Raw genomic sequence first — 15116 nt, 5'->3', positions numbered from 1 at the left:
TTTTCCAATTTACTTGTATCACCAATTTTGCTTTGTTCTCTTGTTATTCTTAGTTGAAAGCTAAACCTAGGGTATTCATATGCTAATTTATAAGCCCTTGAAGGCCCCCTCTTCTCTCAGGGCATTTTGACAGTTTTTCACCACTAGAGGGAGTTAGTTCATGTGTGTCATATAGATAACACTGTGCTCACGCACGTGGAGTTCCTATGAGCCAGCACTAATTGGCTAAAGTGCATGTCTGTCAAAAGAACTGAAATAAGGGGGCAGTTTGCAGAGGCTTAGATACAAGATAATCACAGAGGTAAAAAGTGTATTTATATAACTGTGTTGGTTATGCAAAACTAGGGAATAGGTAATAAAGGATTATCTATCTTTTAAAACAATAAAAATTATTGTGTAGACTGTCCCTTTAAATACACATTTATGCTATAAGATAGGAGCTAGTGAAATAGACCCTGACGGGCATTATTAAATCCTTGAGATAACTTTTAGTAATACTAGGTTTATTTTATGCAATATTTACTGGCCAAATGCAGTAGATCTGGGCTTTTGGAATGAGCTGGCAGACAGATTAAGTAAGAAATCTTTGATAAAGAGAGATAGAAAGGTCCGCATATTGCAGAAATTTTGCAATCATCTCAGACTTAAAGATATCTGGCACATCCAGAACCCGGACCTAAGAGCTTTCACTTGTATTTCTAAAAAATATCAGACGCTGTCCAGGATAGACATGTTTTGGGTATCTGAAACCCTAGTTGGTAAGGATTTAACAGCAGATATCAAGGATATAGCTCTCTCGGACCATGCCATTATTTCACTGGAATTTGGGGACAGCTCATTACAAACACACACACTACTATTTTATATAAATAGCATTTTCATGTGGGTGGTTACTGATCTGACCACTTGTGGGCCATTTGGTTGTGTATAACAGCACTTTAGCTAATCCCTTTTGGACCTTGGGTTGAGAAATTACTATATAGCATATAATATAGAATCACATGTGAGGAGCATACAGCACTAAATAAGCAGCTTGAAAATTATGTGATATAGTAATAAAATAGTAATAAAATACTTAAATCTGAAGCTAATTTAGAATAATTGGAGTAGTAGTTAAATGAGTTGGCATAGGTAAATTTTGTATAAAAAGAGTGATGTTTAGCCACTCTTTAACATGGTACAGAAAATATGATATAGATAAGAAAAATTAATGAAATATGTTAGTCACACCTGTAGACCCTTTGGGATCTAATGATATTTAAGTTAGTTTTTTAGCGGGTAAACACCGCTTTAAGTAATATAATTTTAAACAGTAGCTAATACGTGGCTAATGGAAATTAATGGGAATTAGTTCTCTATCTTCCTGCTTAAGGACATATTAAAAGTAACTATGCATAAAAGGATAAATCAGGGGTGCTGAACTATAAATGAGATGTTAGTATGGTTGCCAATATGTTAAGCTTTAACATTTATGAGCCCCCTTTTGAGATATAGATGTATATCTCTCTGAGAGGTGTCCTGTGAGTTTAACTTAAGTGTGGACCATCCCGACCTAGAATCAAGTGTCTCTATTTTATAAAAAATCATCTACAAATTATTGTGGGTAAAGAGGTGTTTTGAGTAGTATATCAGAGATATAAATGGTCTTATGTATGTATGACCAGATTTGTAAGATAAATTAGTTAAAGTTTGATGAGTAGGCTATAATAGCTTGTGTATAACTTTTCTGTTCCAAACCTGCATTAAAATACAAATAACATACAGTATAGACATTATAGTTGATAGGTCATCTGTAAATAATAGGCAGATTAAATAGTTAACTTGGTAAAAAATAAGCCTCGCCAAATATCCAGGAGGTATGCAAAGTAGTTCTCACTAGTGAGAGTATACCTTATTACAGGACATATGAATCACAGGAGATACAGTATAGGTATAAATTATTAAACCCATATTAAATGGAACAACACATTAAATTACACAGCGTGACATGTAGCAGTACCGCAGCTAACTGCTGTTAGGGGGCTGGTGAGTGGAGTGCAAGATGAGCAGGCTACCTTTGTAACATAGCTCTACAAAATAAATTGAGGACGTTATAATACATGCAGAACAGTAGTCTGCCTCCATAGAACCATATAAATTAGCTATAGCAAAGGACTTGCACATAGAAGGAACAAAATATTATGCTTTATTGGTAGAAATAAGATGTTATAAATAAGATCAGCTAAGAGTTTCATGTTTGAGGTGAGACATGGACCGGTTATCCCTGCAGCATAGCTCATCACAAGGTTCCACAGTCAGGTCATTTTTGCCCCAAAGGTCGATAACTGTCCATCTCATAAAGAAGTTCTAATTAAGTTAGCCCACTCCAGTTCTCAGAGGGGCTCTAACTAGTCTTATTTTGGTAGAAATAAGATGTTATAAATAAGATCAGCTAAGAGTCTCATGTTTGAGGTGAGACATGGACTGGTTATCCCTGCAGCATAGCTCATCACAAGGTTCCACAGTCAGGTCATTTTTGCCCCAAAGGTCGATAACTGTCCATCTCATAGGGAAGTTCTAATTAAGTTAGCCCACTCCAGTTCTCAGAGGGGCTCTAACTAGTCCCAGCAGGAAGAACTTTAAGGGTTGCTTGGTGTGCCAGGAAGCTGTAGGAGCCGTGACGATGTGTAGGGTAAAGGCATCTCTGACTCTAAAAGACTTCTTTTCACTGTCTCCTGCATGGTTTTCCTCTCTATCGCTTAGAGACAGTGCCACCGTTTGTTGTTGTGGAGTGCCTGTGCCCCGCTCCAAAGGAGTGGCCGCCTCCTTCTCGGCTGGGGCAGACATTAAGGGTAGGTATTTCTTTGTCTCCTGGTGATCTGCTAGGTTGCTAGTGTGGAGTACCTCTATGTGGTTGTGTCTCTCAGCCAGAGGTGGGAGAGTGCTATGTGTATGGTCGCTCCTTACTCCTTTAGCCGCATGTCCGCTGTAAGTATCCTCCATATATAAAGTTCTCAGCAGCGTGAGTAGACCGTCATATCCTCTGAGCATTTTCTTATCAAGTTCAGCTAGCAAACATCATATCTGTAGGTAAGAATCTCCCATACTTGGCACGGATGATAGAGAACTATATTATTAGAGAAATGAGTATAGTGGTGTAATTAGGACTGTTTTATGCAGCAAGCCGGGGGGTGGTAGCAAACTTTAAAGTAGGCCATGACCCGGGTTTCCTTACATCCGAATTAGGGCTCCATAGTGAGTATTTTTGTCAGAGGAGAATCACCATCTAGTTAGGTACAATCTATAAAACGTCTCACAGAGTTTAGTAGCTAGGATGGTAAGTCTGCTTGGTGTAAAACTGGCAGATTATTATTCTCTATCTGAGAGCCTGTAGCATGTGCAACCTGCCATGGCTGCAGCTTGGATACGCCCCCCGGAATTCTATGATTTTAACTCGTCGTATTTAGAGAAATTTGTAATAGTCTGGAAACAGTGAAGACCGTGTTGCGGGGAGACATCAAAGTCTTTCTATGCCAATTAAAAAAAAAGAACTAAACATAGAGCTATAGGGGCATATTTATCAAGCTCCGTATGGAGCTTGATGCCCCGTGTTTCCAGCGAGCCTTCAGGTCTAAAGATCGCTGCTCCATAGCCTGTACACCTGCTCTGCGGCGGCAGACATAAATCAACAGAAATCAACCCAATCGAATACGATCGGGTTGATTGACACCCCCTGCTAGCGGCCGATTGGCCGCAAATCTGCAGGGGGCAGGATTGCACCAGCAGTTCACAAGAACTGCTAATGCAATGATAAATGCCGACAGTGTATTCTGTCGCATTTATTGATGTGCAGCAAACATGATCCGCTATATTGGATCATGTCCGCTCACACCATAATAAATTGGCTCGATACAGTTATCCAATCAGGTAAAAAATTCCTATAATGCTTATATTGCTAATCCAGCTAGGTCCTCATGGGCAAGGTAAGTGAAATCTAAATCACAAAGAGATGTATTTTTAAAACAAAAGGTTGCCCAAGAGGACCAAATATTTGACTAGGATTACTAAGTTTATGACGAGAAATACGATCTCCTCTATACCAAGTGGTAAAGATAGATACACAAACAACGCAGATATTAAAAAGATCTTCTTTGAGTTCTTTCAAGAACTATATAAAGCAGATAGTATAGATCAAGAGAAGAAAAACTCCTTTTGGGGAAATATAACACTTCCTAAACTCCCTCAAGAAATAGTTCAGGAACTCAATGCACCAATCTCTATGCAAGAAATTCTTGAGGCTATTAGTTCAGCTAAATTAAATAAAGCACCAGGCCCGGACTTTTTCCCAACAGAACTTTACAGAATTCTTCAGGAACAAATATCTCTGACACTTTAAAAATTATTATCTCTCTACTAACGCGCAATGTTCACCTTACTTCGCTGCTTCTAATATTACATTAATACTTATAAAAACTAAGGATCCTGAATCACCTTCTTCTTATAGACCGATTTCCCTGTTAAATTGTGACTATAAACTTTTGACAACCGGCTAAAAGATTAAAATCTCATTTAGGTAAAATTATTCCTGAGAATCAAGCAGGATTTATGGCCAGTAGAAACCTTGTAAAAAATATACGTAAGGTCATGATTCTATTGCATTTCTTTTGGAACAGATTCAAAGATACTAAATATATAAATAAAAATGATCTTGCTATACTGACAGTGGATTCAGAGAAAGCATTTGATAATATTAACTGGGACCATCTTTTTTTTTACTTTAATTTGGCCCTACGGGGAACTTTAATAATTGTATCCGTTTAATATGCAGTAACCCCATATCCGCTATTATCATAAACGTTACATATGCAGACCGATTCTGCTTACAAAGAGGTTGCCCTCTTTCGCCGCTGCTTTTTAATATTTTGTTAGAACCATTAGCAACTCTCTTACGACAAAATTTAGAATGAATCCAATTGTACTCTTAAAATTAGTCTAACAAGATTGTTGGATGATATTCATCTTTTCTGTGCCATCTCGGGTTACAATATTAACCTGTCAAAGTCGGAGCTACTTTGGATAGTAAAACCCAAGCATTACACTATTAACCATCCTTTTAGAGAAACCACCCAGATTAACTATCTGGGTATTAGATTAAGTAAAAACCCTAAGGAATGGTACAATTTAAATTTCCCTAAATTGTTTGAGGAATATAAAAAAAAAACTTGATGATTAGATGAATTTACCAATCTCTCTTTCAGCCCGGGTTATGTTAATTAAGTCGATATTGTTTCCCAAATTAATCTATCTGCTACAAAATATTCCAGTATTTTTATATAAATCTGATATTAACTTATTTAACAAACTCTGCACAAGGTTTATATGGAAAAGGGCAAGAGCTCGCAAAGCTCTTAATCGTCTGATGAATCCAAGATTAGCCGCAGGAATGGAATTTAATATAAGACAATACAATTTAGCTTCTTTACTCAAAGTTGCAGTTGACTGGATTACTGAGAATAAACAGGTTTCATCCCTACAGTGTGAAACCAATCTGATAGCGCCCTTTGATCTGAACGCAATTCTTCATTGCCCTTTAACAAATTTGCCATGAAACGCATCTAATCTACTAACTTTTAAAAATATAGTTCAAGCTTGGAAGAAATATTGTGTTGAGATTCAATGTTCTCCATATGCTACTGAATTTCTTCCACTCGGTGGCAACCCCAATTTCTTACATGGTTATACTAATATAATATAAAATGGGTTAAACAATTGATAAGACCGGACCTGGTACGTGAAACTTTTGAGGATATTTCTTGCAGATATGGATTAACTAAGAGAATTTTTATGCATATCTCCAATTGAGGCATTATATTTTAGAGCTAATAAACAAATATAGCCTAGACTGGTCACTGGGGATCCTCTTGAGTAGAATTAAATTATACCAATAAGGTATATATACTATTTCTTCTTTGTATGCTATTTTGAACTCTTTTTATACTCCCCAGCAGTTAGATTATCTTCAAATTTAATGGACTAAGGCCTAGATTTGGAGTTTGGCGTTAGCCGTGAAAACCAGCGTTAGAGGCTCCTAACGCTGGTTTTAGGCTACCTCCGGTATTTGGAGTCACTCAAAATAGGGTCTAACGCTCACTTTTCAGCCGCGACTTTTCCATACCGCAGATCCCCTTACGTCAATTGCATATCCTATCTTTTCAATGGGATCTTTCTAACTCCGGTATTTAGAGTCGTGTCTGAAGTGAGCGTTAGACATCTAACGACAAAACTCCAGCCGCAGGAAAAAAGTCAGTAGTTAAGAGCTTTCTGGGCTAACGCCGGTTTATAAAGCTCTTAACTACTGTACTCTAAAGTACACTAACACCCATAAACTACCTATGTACCCCTAAACCGAGGTCCCCCCACATCGCCGACACTCTATTAAATTTTTTTAACCCCTAATCTGCCGATCGCCACCTACGTTATACTTATGTACCCCTAATCTGCTGCCCCTAACACCGCCGACCCCTATATTATATTTATTAACCCCTAATCTGCCCCCCACAACGTCGCCGCCAGCTACCTACACTTATTAACCCCTAATCTGCCGACCGCAAAGCGCCGCCACCTACGTTATCCTTATGTACCCCTAATCTGCTGCCCCTAACACCGCCGACCCCTATATTATATTTATTAACCCCTAATCTGCCCCCCTCAACGTCGCCTCCACCTGCCTACACTTATTAACCCCTAATCTGCCGAGCGGACCGCACCGCTACTATAATAAAGTTATTAACCCCTAATCCGCCTCACAAACCCTATAATAAATAGTATTAACCCCTAATCTGCCCTCCCTAACATCGCCGACACCTAACTTCAAACATTAACCCCTAATCTGCCGACTGGAGCTCACCGCTATTCAAATAAATGTATTAACCCCTAAAGCTAAGTCTAACCCTAACACTAACACCCCCCTAAGTTAAATATAATTTAAATCTAACGAAATTAATTAACTCTTATTAAATAAATTATTCCTATTTAAAGCTAAATACTGATCGGAACAGCCAATAGAATGCGAGCTCAATCTGATTGGCTGATTGGATCAGCCAATCGGATTGAACTTGATTCTGATTGGCTGATTCCATCAGCCAATCAGAATATTCCTACCTTAATTCCGATTGGCTGATAGAATCCTATCAGCCAATCGGAATGCGAGGGACGCCATCTTGGATGATGTCATTTAAAGGAACCGTCATTCGTCGTTCAGTCGTCGGCCAGGATGGATGTTCCGCGTCGGAGGTCTTCAGGATCCTGCCGCTCCGCTCCGGATGGATGACCATAGAAGATCCCGCTTGGATGAAGACTTCAATCGGATGGAAGACCTCTTCTGCCCCGCTTGGATGAAGACTTCAGCCGGATCATGGACCTCTTCAGCCCCCCGCTTGGGCTTGGATCAGGACATCGGAGGAGCTCTTCTGGACAGATTGTTGAACACGGTGAGGTGAAGACAAGGTAGGAAGATCTTCAGGGGCTTAGTGTTAGGTTTATTTAAGGGGGGTTTGGGTTAGATTAGGGGTATGTGGGTGGTGGGTTGTAATGTTGGGGGGCTTGGGTATTGTATTTTTTTTTTTTACAGGCAAAAGAGCTGAACTTCTTGGGGCATGCCCCGCAAAGGGCCCTGTTCAGGGCTGGTAAGGTAAAAGAGCTTTGAACTTTAGTAATTTAGAATAGGGTAGGGCATTTTTTTATTTTGGGGGGCTTTGTTATTTTATTAGGGGGCTTAGAGTAGGTGTAATTAGTTTAAAATTGTTGTAATATTTTTCTTATGTTTGTAAATATTTTTTTATTTTTTGTAACTTAGTTCTTTTTTATTTTTTGTGCTTTAGCTAGTTTATTTAATTGTATTTATTTGTAGGAATTGTATTTAATTAATTTATTGATAGTGTAGTGTTAGGTTAATTGTAGGTAATTGTAGGTAGTTTATTAAATTAATTTATTGATAGTGTAGTGTTAGGTTTAATTGTAACTTAGGTTAGGATTTCTTTTACAGGTAAATTTGTAATTATTTTAACTATTTTAGCTATTAAATAGTTCTTAACTATTTAATAGCTATTGTACCTGGTTAAAATAAATACAAAGTTACCTGTAAAATAAATATTAATCCTAAAATAGCTATAATATAATTATAATTTATATTGTAGCTATATTAGGATTTATTTTACAGGTAAGTATTTAGCTTTAAATAGGAATAATTTATTTAATAAGAGTTAATTAATTTCGTTAGATTTAAATTATATTTAACTTAGGGGGGTGTTAGTGTTAGGGTTAGACTTAGCTTTAGGGGTTAATACATTTATTAGAATAGCGGTGAGCTCCAGTCGGCAGATTAGGGGTTAATGTTTGAAGTTAGGTGTCGGCGATGTTAGGGAGGGCAGATTAGGGGTTAATACTATTTATTATAGGGTTAGTGAGGCGGATTAGGGGTTAATAACTTTATTATAGTAGCGCTCAGGTCCGGTCGGCAGATTAGGGGTTAATAAGTGTAGGCAGGTGGAGGCGACGTTGTGGGGGGCAGATTAGGGGTTAATAAATATAATATAGGGGTCAGCGATGTTAGGGCAGCAGATTAGGGGTACATAGGGATAATGTAAGTAGCGGTGGTTTACGGAGCGGCAGATTAGGGGTTAATAATAATATGCAGGGGACAGCGATAGCGGGGGCGGCAGATTAGGGGTTAATAAGTGTAAGGTTAGGGGTCTTTAGACTAGGGGTACATGTTAGAGTGTTAGGTGCAGACGTAGGAAGTGTTTCCGCATAGCAAACAATGGGGCTGCGTTAGGAGCTGAAGGCGGCTTTTTTGCAGGTGTTAGGTTTTTTTTCAGCTCAAACAGCTCCATTGTTTCCTATGGGGGAATCGTGCATGAGCACGTTTTTGAGGCTGGCCGCTTGCGTAAGCAACTCTGGTATCGAGAGTTGAAGCTGCGTTAAAAATGCTCTACGCTCCTTTTTTGGAGCCTAACGCAGCCTTTATGTGGACTCTCAATACCAGAGTTATTTTTATGGTGCAGCCAGAAAAAAGCCGGCGTTAGTTTTTCGGGTCGTTACCGACAAAACTCCAAATCTAGCCGTAAGCATTTCCCAAACATTAGTCCTTAGGATATACAGGATAGTTTAAAAATAATGGATAAATCCTGGGTTATGACATCTTGGCGTGAGTCACATATAAAACTAATATATTCTGTTAATGTTACACCTGAGAAACTAATTGGTATAAAAATAATAGTTCTTGTACTTAATGCAGTTCTAACAAGGCAGATATTTTTCATTGTTTTTGGTCATGCCTAAAGATTACACATTTCTGGGGTAAGATTAATTTTTCGATGAACACAGTATTACTGTTAGACTATGATTTCACTCCGCAAAAAAATGTTTTTTTTCTTAGTGAAATATATAGGTAGATATAAAAATTTAAAAAAATAATATTATTTAGATAAACTTGGTGAGATTGTATTATTTGATTTACATGGATACACGGAGAACTCTCTATATAGGTGACTATATTGTACTAATTGAATGGCATGAAAGATTACTTTTTCATTTGTAGTGCTCAGATTTTATGGGCTTATGCCTTTTCTTATTGATGTCTTGAATGTATGTGATGTAATACTTTATTCAAGAAAATAATTAAAAAGTATATTTTAAAAAAAAAGAAATTGGATGCTTCTCAAAGGAAGGTGAATAGGATGATGAGCAGTTTTGCAAAAGGGGTTGTGGGTTGTCATTATGGCATGTGGAATTTGAAGAAGAATCTGGAAGATGTTTTTTCTTGCAGGACAGGGTTCATTTAAATGAAGTAGGTTTGCATTTATTTAATTTTAATGTGAAAGAAGGGGTTACTAAGGCCTTGGAGTTGGTTGGCAGGGCTTGGCAGTAGGCCTTGCCTGTGGCGGAGTGCTTGCCTGGCGGAATAGCAGTTTTGAATGGGTACCTCCTGGTTTAGCAGGACCAGTTTTAATTTTGACGGCAAATTTCAATTTAGTCTTAGTTTTAGTCTTTTGACTAAAATGCCATTTTAGTTTTAGTCGTATTTTAGTCATCTGAATTGTTTTAGTTTTAGTCTAGTTTTAGTCGACTAACTCTTCAGTTGATATTAGTCAACTAAATCTCCAGTAGATTTTAGTTGACTAAAATCTAAGGGGTTTAGTTAAAGTGTAATGTATTATTTAAGCATTTCTCTATATTTTTCAAACTCATGATATACTCCAGGAGTAAACATAACACCTATTATTATTAATTGTATTAAGGTTTAAACATGCAGTATAGACACAGATTTAGAAACTTAATTTTGACAGCAAATTTTGATTTAGTTTTAGTCATAGTCTTTTGACTAAAATGCCATTTTGATTTAGTTTTAGTCATAGTCTTTTCACTAAAATGCCATTTTAGTTTTAGTCGTATTTTAGTCATCAGAATTTCTTTAGTTTTATGCTCATTTTAGTCAAGTTTTAGTCGACGAAATTAACACTGAGCAGGAGAGGAGTAGGTGGGTAATTATGTATCTGGTTGGAAAACTGTGACTGCTATAGGGCAAGCACTAATATGGGTTTAATATGACTGGTTATTTATCATTTGTTATGTATTTGTTATAAATAAAAACTGCAGCCTTTTGTAACCCATATTTGGAGTTGTGTTTTTATTTGAGTAATTGCCTAATAGAGGGGTCAAGGAAGCCCTGGACGTGTCACCATACAAGGGAGGGGCGTTTGACCCCTGTATAGGTGAATAGAGATAGGTGGAGTGGGCTTTAAGAGGAGGTGGTAGGTGGGGTCTTTAAGTGTGGATAAAAGAGGTGGGGTGGCTTGAAAAGAGCGCCAAAAGGAGTAAGAGCGTACGTGTGAGAAGAAACTCCCTCCCATGTTATAAAAGGCTGAGGGAATTGTCGCAGTAATGTTTGGCGGAGTGCTTGCCTGGTGGAATAGCAGTTTTGAATTGGTACCTGGCAGTCTGCAGAGGCTTAGAAACAAGCTAATCACAGAGGTAAAAAGTATATTAATATAACCGTGTAGGTAAAGCAAAAATTGGGTAATGGGTTATAAAGAGATTATCTTTTTAAACAATAACAATTCTGGAGTAGACTGTCCCTTTAAAAATGCTACTAGCAGCTGATCACCTCTGGTTGCAAGGGGTTTAAAAATAATATGCCCTGCTGTTGAGTTACAGGGAGAAAACCTAAGGTGTACTTAAAGGGACATAACATCTTTCTTTCAATATTAAGACAGCATCACATTTGAAACAACTTTCTAATTTACTTCTATTATCAAAATGTCTTTGTTTTCTTATTATCCTTTTGTTGAAAATCGGGAAGGTAAGTTCAGGAGCGTTCAGCACTATATGTCAGTATTTCCTATCATTTAGTTCCCCAGACATGTGCACGCTACCTATCTAGAAATCTCATCAACAAAGAATAACAAGTGAACAAAGCTAATTTGATAATAGAAGTAAATTGTATATTTTTTTTCAAATTAAAGGGATACTAAACCCACATTTTTTCTTTTGTGATTCAGATAGATCATGAAATTTTAAGCAACTTTCTAATTTACTCCTATTATCAAATGTTCTTTATTCTCTTGGTATCTTTATTTTAAATGCAAGAATGTAAGTTTAGATGCCGGCTCATTTTTGGTGAACAACCCAGGTTGTCCTTGCTGATTGGTGGATAAATTCATCCACCAATCAAAAACTGCTGTCCAGAGTACTAAACCAAGAAAAAAGCTTAGATGACTTCTTTTTCATATAAAGATAGCAAGAGAATTAAGAAAAATTGATAATAGGAGTAAATTAGAAAGTTGCTTAAAATTGCATGCTCTATCTGAATCACGAAAGAAAATTTTTGGGTTCAGTGTCCCTTTAAAGAAAAGTTTTGGGTTTTATGTCTCTCTAATTATAATCAGACTAGATGCAGCTCCCCTTACATGCTCATTGTTGCCTGTGTCCTCCTGATTACACTGAAACTGAGAGCAGGCAGAAGATGGAGGGGAGGAGCCTGTGACAGCAGCGAGAGAACTTGCATTGCATTTAAGAGACAGTGAGGGTACCACTTTTATGTATCAGGGACAAATAAAATAAATGAATTAATTTTAAAAAAGCATTTTTATCTTTGCCCCTGTGTAACACTCCATTATGAGGTCACCTATTTAGCCTAACAGTAGGGAGCCTTTGTCTCAGGGTGCCCAGACGCACTGTATTTGTATCAAATCTCAGCTGAGAGTTAAAAGATCCCAAATTACTCAAAATCTTAGAGCATAAACTCTCAATATTGCACAGCTGTTAAACCTTTATAAGATAATTATTGTTATCATTTATTTGACAAATTCTGTAGTGCTGAGTACATGACTAGGGGTACACAGCGCACAGATTCACGGTAAGAAAAAATACAGATACAAAAAACAGACTAAACTAAATAATACAAGAGGGAGGGACCTGTACAATTCTCTATATATTCTTCCTTGTTCACAGTATTTTATTTTTTAGAACATTAAACCAAACTAAATAAGTAATCAAAGTGTAAAAGTCATAGAAAAAAATTAAATCAAGGGGTTCACTTAAAATTTTCGCTTTATGTACCGTATAAAAAAAGCTCAAGAATCACTGCAATTAACACGGCTGAATTCAAGTCTGAAGTTACATCATGAAGGATTTATGTTGCATGTCTAAATAGAAATATCTGCTCAGCATTTCAAATGTGAGACTGCAAATTAGCGTAAAGTGAGACAGAATTTCTGATTTAATGAATCTACTGTAACGTGACATGTTTATGAAATGTCTGCTCTTGGCTTGAAATGAAGCAAAAATCTAAAAACGTTTTCTAGTGCAGATACTAAAATTAAATTATTTTTTATGTTAAATTCATTTGTATTGCCTCTTTAAAGGGACACTGAACCCAATTTTTTTCTTTCGTGATTCAGATAGAGCATGAAATTTTAAGCAACTTTCTAATTTACTTCTATTATCACATTCTCTTGGTATCTTTATTTGAAATGCAAGAATGTAAGTTTAGATGCCGGCCGATCTTTGGTGAACAACCTGGGTTGTTCTTGCTGATTGGTGGATAAATTCATCCACCAATAAAAAAGTGCTGTCCAGAGTCTGAACTAATAAAAAAGCTTAGATGTGTTCTTTTTTCAAATAAAGATAGTAAGAGAATGAAGAAAAATTGATAATAGGAGTAAATTAGAAAGTTGCTTAAAATTGCATGCTCTATCTGAATCATAGAAACATAGATATTGACGGCAGATAAGAGCCATGCCCAGCAAGTCTGCCCGATATTACCTAACAGTATAAACTTATCTAGTTTGTAGGATAGAAAGAAAAAAATTGGGTTCAGTGTCCCTTTAAATAAAAATCTGCAAAAGACTGTTCATGATATGCTTGTTTTAAAGTTTTTAATGGGATCAGCTCTATTGATGAAGCAGATGGGATCAAGGGAACCAGAAAGCATTTGACAAGGGTGGCACATAGGAAGAACTTATTGAGGCCAATAGTGGCTTTCATAAAAGCTCCATCATGTATTACCAGGGCCGCCATCAGGGGGTGAATAGGGTGACTCCTGTCATGGGCCCAGTGGGCCCCATGAGACAAGCACAACTATTATTTAAAAAAAAAAAAAACATTTTGGCAGCCACCAGAGTGCTATTGAGCCTGGGATATGTCATTACAAGGAGTAAAGCATTAGCGTTTGAGAGGATTTCTGAGTGTGCACTAATCCACTATGCACAGTGTGAGACAGACTTGGCACTTCAGTTTGCACAGTGTGTGCCAGAGTCAGGCAGCAGATCACTTTCATTTGCAGAGTAGGTAGGACTTACTTAGTAATTTTTTTATTATTTATTTGTGCAATTTCAGATTGTAACTTCAGTGTGGTTGCGTGGTGGGGCCAGTGGTCCATAAAAATATTTTTTTAGCAATATGCAGCAGTGTATTTATAATTATTTGACAATGCTGTAGAAATTCTATATTTAAAACCATGCAGAAATGTTTCCTCCTCAATACACAAATGGTAGGTGCCCTTTTGGCAGATATGATTTTGTTTTACATATATATATATATATATATATATATATATATATATATATATATATATATATATATATATATATATTTGCATTACATTCCAGTTTACTGCCCCTTTATGCAAGGACTTTACAGATGTCAGGAGGCATTTTATCTAAGATTTTTACATCTGCATAAAATGTTATAATCTCAGGCCAGGTTGCTCAGTGTTTGAAATGAGACAGCTTAACTTAACACTGTTCAGTTTACACTACAGCTGACTTAATTTTGAAATACATACAAACAAGCCTAAATCCTACATTTAACCAGATTTAATGGTATGAGACCTAGTGCCACAGCTTATGGTTCCACCAAGACCATATAGAGTACAGAATTTTCAAAAATCCATGAGTACAGCTGACAGATGGGAACATTTGTACACCAGATTTGAAGTTGTGCTATTGGTTGGGGAATATGGGAGGGGGAAAAAAAAAACCAAACATATGCCAACCTTTCAAAAGTACTTTTCTTCATCTACCCATTCTGACATATCAATATTGTACAATTTTGAATTCACAGAAGTATTTTTGTTTGCACATTTACAAACATGATTCTTTAAAAAGGTGATCTCTTAATGTCTGCTATTTTTTTTTTATCACACACTGTTGATTTAGAGGATGGCAAAGTGCAGAAATGTTAACTCCTGTGAGTGTTTCTGTGGGTGTCTGTGTTTATGTCTTTGTGCTTTTGTTGGTGTCTCTATGAGTGTGTATGTATTTTTTTTTCTCTGTGGATCTCTCTGTGACGGTTTGTGTGTCTGTTTTTGTGCATTTTCTGTGGATGTCTCTGTGAGGGTGTGTGTGTATGTCTTTGTGTGTATTCTGTGGGTGTTTATGTGGGTGTTTCCTTGGGTGTATGTGCAAGTCTGTGCTCGAGTTTGTCTGTGTGTGTGTGTCCATTGTCTGTTCCTTTTTAGGACATTTTGACCTTACTACCGATTATTCACATCTTTCTACAGACTTTAAGACTAATGAGACCTTTCTGGAAGTCACCAATCCACCACAAAACTGTAGTCTACCTCTTTACTTGTCAGG

This window comes from Bombina bombina, chromosome 6 (assembly GCF_027579735.1).
Source record: "Bombina bombina isolate aBomBom1 chromosome 6, aBomBom1.pri, whole genome shotgun sequence".
In the NCBI taxonomy this organism is placed as follows: Eukaryota; Metazoa; Chordata; class Amphibia; order Anura; family Bombinatoridae; genus Bombina; species Bombina bombina.
The sequence above is the reverse complement of the archived record's forward strand: the minus strand, read 5'-3'. Positions refer to the sequence as shown.